General features: G+C 42.3%; 1 protein-coding gene across 5 annotated transcripts in view; it reads right to left on the bottom strand.

Moving 5' to 3' along the window:
• The window catches only part of lypd6 (LY6/PLAUR domain containing 6), a 234,285-nt gene that overhangs the window by 99,615 nt on the left and 122,653 nt on the right, over positions 1-12,017 (bottom strand). The window contains exon 1 of one of the 5 annotated variants that reach the window (XM_072579773.1): positions 6,168-6,379. The exons of 2 other annotated variants lie outside the window; for them this stretch is intronic. The gene's annotated coding sequence lies outside the window, so the exon portion shown is untranslated. Of the gene's footprint in view, positions 1-6,167; positions 6,380-12,017 lie in introns of those variants that run through there. 2 more of the 5 variants (XM_072579772.1, XM_072579771.1) reach the window with 2 other exon arrangements.

Genomic DNA, 12,017 nt, shown 5'->3' with positions numbered 1-12,017 from the left:
ATTGAGGCAGGTCTGTGCTACCTATTGCAGAATCCGACGCAGCATAAACGGATGAAGAAAAGGGGAATAAAGGAATATGAAAAGAAAATGGGCAAAAGATAGTAGGATCACTGCTCATAAGAAGAATACGCATAGATACTGACTGGTTCTGCCAAACAGACAATCTCACTGCTGCAATTTGTTGACTGTAGTCCACGGACTGTAAGGAGGGATTTCCATATGCACAGTAGGATCGACCTGTACTCATTGGAGTTTAGAAAAATGAGAAGCTTATCGAAACATTTGAAACATATACAAGTTCTTAGGGCACATGAAAGGTTAAAATGGAGAAAAGTCGCTTTCCCTTGTCAGAGATCCAAGACTAGAGGCCTAATCTCAGAATAATGAGTTGCCCATTTAATATAGAGATGAAGAGGAATTTATTCAGAGGGTAGTGAATCTGTTGAGTTCTTTACTACAGCGGAAGCTGAGGCTGGAATATTATGTGTATTCAAGGCTGAGATAAACAGTAAATGAATCAAGGGTTATGAGGAAAAGGTAGGAAAGTTCAGTTGAGGACTAGCAGATCAACCATGAACTCATTGAATCATGGGCTGAATGACCTACATCTGTTCAGATGCCTTATGAACTGCAATCCACTACTATGAACTATAAGCACACTGACAGAACATTTAAAGTCGTTCAAAATACACGTGTTGTTGCACTTCAAAATAAATATTATCTTTCCTCGAGTAATTGACAACATGCACAGATAAATCCTAAGAATGGTTCCCCATTTACATGTCATGCCAAAGCATCAGAAAACCCAGTTGTACTTGTTCTGAAACTTACATTTAGTTGGTTGTTCATTCAAAAGATCAGATCCTAAGAAAAGCGGCCTCGGTTTGAAATCATGTCACTGGGGAATTTGAAAGCTACCAAAGCCTCGAGGGCTCCATGATCAGCAATCTGGCTCCTTCTGTTACATTAGCTCTTCAAGTAGAAGTAATTAGCTACTGACGATAGGACTATTCACCTCTTGTGTATCAGGAGAGCAAACCCCATTTCATTTCCACCACTGCTGTGCAATGGTTCAGTATAAATTTGCATATTTTATGCCATCATTTCATAAAACAAAGCCAGTTGTTTGATTTATATGGGATCAGTCTTCCTCACGGGTTGCTGAGTTTAATATTTATCGCTCCAGTGCAAGGTGCTCCATAAATTGAAAATAAATGAGTCAAGAGTTTCTATGCAGTAAAGGCACAGGGTTATTTGCTTAACTTTAAATAAAATGAAATTGCCGATTTCTTCAGCTGAAAATGTTTAAATTGCAGTATTCCATACTGTACCTTTACTATAATCTTTAACAGTAGAAGGCTTATTATGGTAACTTAAATTCTCATGCTCATTTGAGTGCAACAAGATGTCTCAGTGCAATTTGAACAGGCAAAGAGAAGGGCACTGTACATGGAACAGGAAGGACAAGAAAAGGTAATGGAAAAGTTAGTTGGGAGAGGTGAAAGTAGGTTAAGGGTGTTTTTTGTTGAAGGCTTGTCTGAATGCAGCGTGAGACTAAACAGCAGGGTTTTGGGCAGGGTGGGGTGGTTCAGTTGAAAGATTAGTCTGCACAGAGAAAACAGGAGCAGGAGATACCCATTGGACAATGAACTACCATCAACAAAATAACAAACAACTTACATTTCTATAAATTCTGTGTCTTACAATTGTGTCCTCCACAACCACCTGACGAAGGAGCAGGGCTCCAGAAGCTAGTACTTCCAAATAAACCTGTTGCACGATAACCTGGTATTGTGTGATTTTTAACTTTGTACACCCAGTCCAACACCGGCATTTCCAAATCATAACTTACATTTATATAGCTCTTTTAATGTGGTAAAAACTCACTTTGCTGCATGGCATTCGGATAGATGTTGACAAGCCAAAGAGGAGTCATAAGAATGAGTGACTAAACATTTGCTCAGAAGGCAGGGACCAGGGAAAGTTTTAAAAGGAGGAGACAGGAGAAAGTGAAACAAATCCATTAACCTCCCAAGTGCTGAATTTCAAACAAAGCAGAAGGCAGAATAAGCTGTGAACATTCAATTCTCAAGGCCATAAACCAGAGCTACAGAACAGTTTGACTCTGAAGACTCTGCAGTGTAAGAAAAAAAAGTAGTTTTTTTTTAAAAAAAGAGCTGAATATATAACATGACCCCTCAAGGCTTCTCACGAAGCAAAGCAATTTAAACTTGGCTCAGCATTAACTCTTTCCCAGATAGCCAGCTCAACACTGACTGTTCACTGTGCTGCTGCCCAGTGTGAAATGTATCGTTCCTGATAAGTGTTTCATACACCTTGCCCCTGCCCCCCTAGCCCCAAAGCGCGATTAGCCAGGGTTCTGATTAAGACACAATGCTAATGAATGCAGCAGCTGTCAAGCAGGGCTCTTTTGCAGGCACAAAAAGAACGGCCCCCACCCACGCCTTTCCTTTCAGATATTTTCTACTACAATCCTGATTATACATCACAAACTTAAAAAAAATCAAGTGCCCAACAAAAGGTACCAGATCTGCGAAGGTAATGGCTCGTAAAAAGGTGCTGTGGTCAGCACGTATTACTGACCTCTAAACCTCAACAGCTGAACATTCGCTTAATCGCACCCAGTGAAATGCCCACACATTTATAATGCTATGATTTATAAAGTGGGTTTGAATAAACCCCTCCAGAAATGCTCACTTCAGAGAGTATCACCATTGTGTGTTCATTTGCTGGGTTAATGACATTATGGAACAGCCCAACATTTAAAACAAAAAAACTTATAAAACACGAAGCCAAGGATCATGTGAAAATCTCATCAGGTGTTTCTAAATATCAGGTATAATCAGATTGAACGTGGAACAATACAGCGCAGAACAGGCCCTTCGGCTCTCAATGTTGCGCTGACCTGTGAAACCAATCTGAAGCCCATCTAACCTACACTATTTCATTTTCATCCAAATGACTATCCAATGACCATTTAAATGCCCTTAAAGTTGGCAAATCTACTACTGTTGCAGGCAGTGCGTTCAACTACCCCTACTACTCTCTGAATAAAGAAACTACCTCTGACGTCTGTCCTATATCTGTCACCCCTCAATTTAAAGCTATGTCCCCTTGAGCTAGCCATCACCATCTGAGGAAAAGGGCTTTCACTTGTCCACCCTATCTAACCCTCTGATTATCTTGTATGTCTCAATATCTACAGCTTTTCTGAATATATAAAGAATTAGGTATCTTTAAAATAAGATCAGAAATGATTTTCAACTAAACTTTCCAAATAGTTAACACATTAATAGGATGTACTAAACAGGACAATATCCCGACTTAGTCATTTTGAGGGTGTTTGGCACGCTTGCCTTCATTGGTCAGAATATGCGTATCGGAGTTGGGACGTCATGTCATGGCTGTACAGGATGTTTGTGAGGCCGCTTTTACAATACTGCATGCAATTCTTGTCACCCTTCTATAGAAAGACTGTTGTTAAACCTGAAAGAGTACAGAAAGATTTACAAGGATGTTGCCTGGTATTGAGTTGCCTGGTTTTGAGTTCTAGGGAGAGGCTGAATAGGCTGGGGCTATTTTAGATTAGATTACTTACAGTGTGGAAACAGGCCCTTCGGCCCAACAAGTCCACACTGACCCACCGAAGCGCAATCCACCCAGACCCATTCCCTTACATTTACCCCTGCCCCTAACACTACGGACAATTTAACATGGCCAATTCACCTAACCTGCACTTTTTTTTTGGACTGTGGGAGGAAACTGGAGTACCTGGAGGAAACCCACGCAGACACGGGGAGAATGTGCAAACTCCACACAGTCAGTCCCTGGAGGCTGAAGGAGTGACTTATGAAGATTTATAAAATCATGAGGGGCATGGATAGGGTGAACAGCCATGGTCTTTTGGAGGAATCCAAAACGCTTCAGCATAGGTTTAAGGTGAGAGGAGAAAGATATGAAAGGGACCAAAGGGGCGACATTTTCGTGCAGAGGATGGTGCATGTATGGAATGAGCTATCAGAGGAAGTGGTGGAGGCTGGTACAATTACAACATTTAAAAGGCATCCGGGTAGGTATATGAATAGGAAGGGTTGAGACAGATATGGGCCAAATGCTGGCAAATGAAACTAGATCAGATTGGGATGTCTGGTCGGTGTAGATAGGTTGGACAGAGGGGTCTGTTTCTGTGCTGTATGAATTCTATGAACTTAAATATTGTTTTGTGACAGAGAGACCTGTATCTGAGATATGCCACATGGTTGTTCAGCATCTGAGGCAGACTGAAGCAAGTTTGTTTATTTCAACAGGTCCTTTTGCTGATTGCCAACAGAGGTATCACCTTAGTTTCTCTACTCTTGACTCAGTGAACAATGAAGTGACCAAATACACCCATTCATCATTGACTGTAGTGTACAATCAATAAGCAGACTGGAGTAAATACCCATCGGTGAAAGTGAGGACTGCAGATGGTGGAGAATAGAGTCGAGAGTGTGGTGCTGGAAAAGCATAGCAGGTCAGGCAGCATCAGAGGAGCAGGAATCCTGATGAAGGGCTTTTGCGCGAAACATCGATTGTCCTGCTTCTCAGATGCTGACTGACCTGCTGTGCTTTTCCAGCACCACACTCTTAACTCTAAATAGAGATCCATGCTCAATGAAAAGTTTAACTCCGTTTCACTCCCCACTGATGCCATCTGACATGATAACAGTTTCTAACAATTTCTATTGCTAATGCAAATCTCTCAGCATTATAACTCTGGATTTATTTGAACCAGTTAAATGCAAATGATCAACAAACTATCAATTTCAACCTGATATCCTTCATTTTGAACCTGTAAAAGGTTGCAGTGTGTTACTGTCATCAGACTATACATTCTTTGTGCAAACCTGCATGGTTAAATTGGCACAGGCTGTTTTCTCTAGAAAGGGAGAGCAGAGACATGACCTAATAACGGTTTGAAGGTTACAAAAGAATTTTTTTTAGGATTAACATAGAGATGCTTTCATGTGCAAGGGAGGCCACAAACAAAATCACAAAAAAAAAGTCTGATTAAATGAACAAAGATGGGAAAAGGCTCGTACAAACCCTTAAGCAACAGGATTCATCTGTTGGACCAAATTGCCTGGTTGCATGCTGGATATACAGGCAAGTCAATTCCAGACAGGGGTCTGCAGCATTAGTCAGGGTATTTCCTATGGCTCTATACCACTGCATTGGGCTTCTCAGAATTTGAGAAGAGCTTGTACATTTACAGACAGTTACCCACTCATTGGATAATGAGCCCCACAAAAAGCCACAATGCTTCAGGCAGCATGCTAGCCATCAAAATGTTAAGTACGCTTCGCAGGCTAGCAACTATATCATTTGTATTCCTTTGCCATAAACACCAATTCAACATCTTGAAAGAGAATATTAATAAACAACACTCATTTTTAAAGCCGATCTTGAACCCTGATCAAGAACAGCAGAACTCAAAGGCACTGCAGTGGAATATGACAGGAAGCTGAACCAAGTTATTTACACCAGTAGGTATATTCTGCACCTGCACACACAACCCACTGGCATTACAGAATTTGTCTCAAAAATAAGCATGACAGACAATGCCTGTGAGTAATCTACAAAAGCACCAACTGTGCATTTTGCACTATGCAGCAGTTCTATACTTGGGTCGCACGCCATTGCTTCCAGTGTGAGAAGAACCACAAGAACGTCCGATTCACAAATACTTATGATCCCTGTGCCATGCTCACCCCTTCACTCTTAATATCCAATCAACCAATGATCAAATAACTTACTCCATGAAACAAATAAACAGGTCTTGCAATATCATTGCAGTGGCTGGGCAATTAAGGCAAAACTGTATAATGACTATAAGGACCTGTGAATATATAATGGCATGATGATTCTTTCCATCGATTCACCTAATACTTGACTCAGCCAAGCACCGAAAACTGTAGAGGATCTCAAGCAAAAACACAACTTTATTCAAAAGTTCTGTTAATTTTAAAGACCTTAATGACTGAAAACCAAATAAAATGGTTCAAAAAGACAGGGTCTTGCCACAAACTCAATAACGAACAGGAAAGTTATCTGGTTTCAGCAATCAGCACCAGCAGAAACTAAACAGATTTTATTCCATGACTTACCCCCCAAACAAAATGACCTGGCGTTTAATTGATGCAGTAAGGTTGTCTTATTCCATCGATTGAGGATCCCATAGCCATGATTGCTGCTTTTGCTTGTATACAGCTTGGCTGACTTCAGTGGGAAGTGTTGTCTGTGGTTTTCTCTTCAACTGCTGCTTTGAAGTGGCGTGTAGCCTGCATCCAGTCTGTGTGCATTTTTGTCAGTTTCCAGCAACCAATCGACATTCTGAGGGGGTTGGCTAAGCACCCAAGGGCCTCCGCTCTGATTAGACTTCTGTCCTAATTGGCAGCCAATCAGCTGTTAACTAGCACTCCCTGTCTGCTTCCTCACTCCCCCAGCTTCTGAGGCGCAAGTCAGCTTCAGGTTTTTTAATTCTGAATGAGAGTTGTCTGCTTTCTCATGACAAATTAATCCTCAGAGGGCACTTCTAATTTTGCTAGCCTAATAATCACCTGTAGCTATGATGTTGTAAACCTCTCCCCCACCCCTCCCCAAGTCCTCTCCAGCTACTGTGCTGCAAGATTTTTGTTCTTACTGGTTGTTTTTGTTTCCAGATGATTAACTCCTTTAAGCCCAAAGCAGACCATTCATTCCTCCTTCATTTACAGCCACACCCTCAAGATTAGAGGTGCTTCTACGTTCATTGCTGATGTCCCGTGGGTCACAGGACAGAAGAATATGATTTTGTTTATACAAATGAAAACTCTTATCTCAACATTGCACGACATGGGATAAGGGAGTAATTTTAAAAAGGGTGTCACTGTCCCACAATGTAAAATATAGATGACTTAAGAAGGAAAGAAAAGTCAAATTTCAAAAGTGACTGAATTAGATCAAAGGAGTTGCATTTTTCTTTTTAACCCACTCTTTTGATGTGCCAGCACTGGGAGGCCAGCATCTCTTGGTTGATTGAAGATCATAGGATATAAGAGCAAATTAGGCCATTCCGCATACGGAGTCCGCTCCGCCATTTGATCATGGCTGATATGTTTCTTAACCCCATTTTCCTGCCTTTTCCCATAATCTTTGATCCCCTTATCAATCAAGAACCTATCTGTCTTAAATATGCTTAATGACTTGGCTTCCACAGAACATGGACTGGATTAGTGGTGCTGGAAGAGCACAGCAGTTCAGGCAGCATCCAACGAGCAGCGAAATCGACGTTTCGGGCAAAAGCCCTTCATCAGGAAGCCAAGGTACCTTCCACAGAGCATGACAAGGCAATGTATGGTCTTGAACCACTACAGTGTGTGAAGTGATGGTCCTCTCCCAACACTGTTGTGGAGACACATCATGACTTTGAAACAATGGCAGTGACATAATGGCAATATTCTGCCAAAGTAAGATGAGGTGGGACCTGGAAGGGCAATTTGAAGGTGACGGTATTTCTATCACATGTTGCCTTTGCCCTTCGAGTCATGTAAACCTGCTTTGAGACAGTCAGCAACCAACAGAATGTATAATGGAAAGCGTAGACTGACAATATCTTCCATCTCTGCGACTTCTACTACTTAGAAGCGTAACAGCAGCCATATTATGCAAGGATCATCACCTCCTGACTTAGCTATGTAACACCACTCCTTCACTGATGCTTAATTGCACATTGATACTGAAGCAAGGCGTCAGTAGCTCAAGGTCCAGAAACACCTTCTCAGAGCAACACGGGATTGACTGCATCCTCCACACTAAATAACCAATTTCTTTCTGGTGATCTGGCAGCATCTGTGGTGAGAGAAACACAGCTAACATTTCAAATTAAATACAGCTCTTCTTCAGACAGTGAAGTTGGGTTTGAAATTTTAACTGTGTTTCTCTGTCGAAATATGCTGCCAGACCTGCTGAGTTTCCCCAGCACTTTCTGTGTTTGCTTCAGATTTCCAGTTTCCACAGTATTTTGCTTTTAATGTATTTCTGGTGGTGAAGGGTAAGACAGTAAGAGGAAAGGAATTTCATGGTTCATCAGCGGCTATCAGGAGAGCCATGAATGCAGGAGACAAACTCTAGTTTTCCCAGCTCCACATAAATTTTTAAGGATTTAAAGTTACCCTTTCAGTGGTGATCTGTTCCTAGACTATATCTAAGTCTGCATAGCCTCCAGAGGACAAGTCTAGTGTCTGGACACTCAGGGTGATCCAATTTCTCAGAAGGTACTGAAAACATAAGCAGTGGACTTGTTTCCTTTTTTCTGACGTCAGTGCAAATGACTGAGAAATGTCTTTGATAAAACAAATCCTACTGATAATCATAACAACGATCAATTTTGGCCTCATTAATAATCTGTTAATTTCAATATTCTGGGCTCAATAAGCTGCACTGTGCCATCCTGGTCTATTTTCCAACAACTATGCAACGTAATGGCAAGGATCCAGCAGGTCCAGACTCACTGGAGACTGGACTTATGGTCTAAGTTGTGCATCAGAACCCCTTGGAAGTCCCAACATGCTGAGCTCCATGGAAATTGCCCAATCCTCAGGATCCACCAATGCAGTTCTGGCTTACTTACCCAGATAATTGGCCAGCAAATGTTACACGTAGAACCCTAGTCTAATTCCTGGGTAACAACGTGCCTGCCACCCACTCACCTGCCATCTATCCATCTGACACCCTATCCACTTACATCACCTACTGTCTACCCTACCACCCTGCCCACTTCATACATTCACAAAGATTCACACTGGATATTTAAATTTGCCAAATGGCAGTTCTTGCTGTAAAAGGTGGGCATGCCTTGCTCCCTCACCTCTCCCCCAATGTTCTAGTGGTGTGATACAGTATCCTGAGGGACTGTATGCTCCTTATTCCCAGTCAGCCTTGGAAAACCAGCAGGAATATGAAGCAGTGTCTGGGCACTGGATGAGCAGGAGCAGAATCCTAGTATGATTATCACTTTGCTGAAAACCCTGGTCGTTAAATATAATCAAGTTGGCCAAATGGGCAGACGCCTAGCAGATGAATTTCAATATAGAGAAATGTGAGGTAATACAGTTTGGTGGAAGAAACATGGTGAGATAATACAGGTCCAATGGTACTGCTGTGACAGGAGTACAGGAGCAGAGAGTCCTTAGGGTTCAAGTACATAATTCCCTGAAGGTAGCCAGGCAAGTTGAAACAGTTGTTAAGAAGGCTCATAAATGGGTTTATAAATAGGGGACATAGAGTAAAAAAGCAAGGAATCTCTACAAATCGTTGGTCATATCACATTTAGAGTATTATGTTCAATTCAGGGCACCTAATTTGTGAAAGGATGTTAGAACCCTGTGGAAAGAGCAAAGTAGATTTACGAGAATGATACTAGAACGGGGGATTTTAGATACAAGGAAAGATTACAGAGATTGGGCATATTCTCCTTGGAAGGTAAAAACAATGACTGCAGATGCTGGAAACCAAATACTGGATTAGTGGTGCTGGAAGAGCACAGCAGTTCAGGCAGCATCCAACGAGCAGCGAAATCGACATTTCGGGCAAAAGCCCTTTTATTCCTGATGAAGGGCTTTTGCCCGAAACGTCGATTTCGCTGCTCGTTGGATGCTGCCTGAACTGCTGTGCTCTTCCAGCACCACTAATCCAATATTCTCCTTGGAGCTGAGAGAATTAAGAGATGTCTTTATTGAGGTGTTCAAATTATGAACAATTTTGACAGGGTAAAGAAGGACATTCTGGTTCCACTAACTGGTGTGTTAGTATCCAGCGATCACAATTTTAAGTTTGTCAGCAAGACAGATAGGGGTGAAATGAGGAGAAACATCTTTAATTAGAGAGTGTTAGGATTTGGAATGCACTGCTCGGGAAAGTGGTGGAGGTGAATTCCAGCGGAGGTTTCAAAAGGGAACTGGATATATATTTGTAAATGATTAATTTAGTGAACTGCGGAGATAGAGCTGGGGAAAGGACTAGAGGGTAGCTCTTGTGGGAGTCAGTCCAGAGATTATGAATCAAAGGCCTCTTTCTGTACTGTAAAATTCTATTATTTTGTAAGGGCTCTAACAGCAGTGTGGTCACTGAACCTGGCTTTCAGTGTGGCCGAACCTGCTGACTTAGGATATTGTTTTGCTAATATATGGTTACTCTTAAAGCTTAAATGAATAGGTAAGAATAAATGGTTTCTCATTATGCTGAACTTATTGCCTTTGAACTGAGGGGTGGATTTATCAATACTTAAAGTGATTCAGAAGTCAGGTGTATAACTTCATTATTTTGCTCTTGGGACAGTTTCATCCAACTTGGAATGGTGAAGATCCCACCAAATCAACAGAGTGAAAAAGAAACACCTCCAGTTCAGAGACAAATGGTGGATCTGACAACAAGGTAATGCTACCCTTTGTATCTACCATCACTTTCTCCCTGAAGTGAAACTCCTAATAGGAGCTTGATTAAATTGCTGCTGAATGCATAAAGCTGTGCTGTTGCCTCACAGCGCCAGAGACCCGGGTTCAATTCCCGCCTCAGGCGACTGACTGTGTGGAGTTTGCACATTCTCCCCGTGTCTGCGTGGGTTTCCTCCGGGTGCTCCGGTTTCCTCCCACAGTCCAAAGATGTGTAGGTCAGGTGAATTGGCCATGCTAAATTGCCCGTAGTGTTAGGTAAGGGGTAAATATAGGGGTATGGGTGGGTTGCGCTTCAGCGGGATGGTGTGGACTTGTTGGGCCGAAGGGCCTGTTTCCACACTGTAAGTAATCTAATCAGTCATATTTGGACACACTCAATTGTCCAGCCTTTCACAGATTTTCACAGGTACATGTGGAATCAGGCAGCACAGTGGCTGAGTGGATAGAATTGCTACCTCACAGCATAAAGCTTTTGGGTTTGATTCCAGCCATGGGTGACTGACTGTGTGGAGCCCTCGCTGTGTCTGCATGGGTTTCTGCCGGGTGCTCCAGTTTCCTCCCACAATCCAAAGATGTCCAGGTTGGGTGGGTTGACCACAGTAAATTACCCTTTATTATGCAGACTAGGTAGATTATCCATGGTAGAGTCATAGAGGTGTACAGCACGGAAACAGACCCTTTCATCCAACCCGTCCATGCTAACCAGATATCCCAACCCAATCTAGTCCCACCTGCCAGCACATGGCCCATATCCCTCCAAACCCTTCCTATTCATATACCCATCCAAATGCCTCTTAAATGTTGCAATTGTACCAGCCTCAACCACTTCCTCTGGCAGCTCATTCCATACACGTATCACCTTCTGCATGAACAAATTGCCCCTTAGATCGCTTTTATATCTTTCCCCTCTCACCCTTAACCTATGCCCTCTAGTTCTAGACTCCCCCACCCCAGGGAAAATACTTTGTCTATTTATCCTGTCCATGCCCCTCATGATTTTGTAAACCTCTATATGCTCAGCCTCCGACGCTCCAGAGAAAACAGCCCCAGCCTGTTCAGCCTCTCCCTATTGCTCAAATCCTCCAACCTTGGCAACATCCTTGTAAATCTTTTCTGAATCCTTTCAAGTTTCACTACACTTTTATGATAGGAAGGAGACCAGAATTGCATGCAATATTCCAACAGTGGCCTAACCAGTGTCCTGTACAGCCATAACATGACCTGCCAACTCCTGTACTCAATACTCTGACCAGTAAAGGAAAGCATGCCAAACGCCTTCTTCACTATCCTATCTACCTGCGACTCCACTTTCAAGGAGCTATGAACCTGCACTCCAAGATCTCTGTTCAGCATCACCCCCAAAGACCTTATCATTAAGTGTATAAATCCTGCTAAGATTTGCTTTCCCAAAATGCGACACTTTGCACTTATCTGAATTAAACTCCATCTGCCACTTCTCAGCCCATTGACCCATTAGGTCAAGATCCCATTGTAATCGGTGGTAACCTTCTTTGCTGTCCACTA

The sequence above is a fragment of the Chiloscyllium punctatum genome, chromosome 10, assembly GCF_047496795.1.
Source record: "Chiloscyllium punctatum isolate Juve2018m chromosome 10, sChiPun1.3, whole genome shotgun sequence".
Lineage (NCBI taxonomy): Eukaryota > Metazoa > Chordata > Chondrichthyes > Orectolobiformes > Hemiscylliidae > Chiloscyllium > Chiloscyllium punctatum.
The sequence above is the reverse complement of the archived record's forward strand: the minus strand, read 5'-3'. Positions and strand labels throughout refer to the sequence as shown.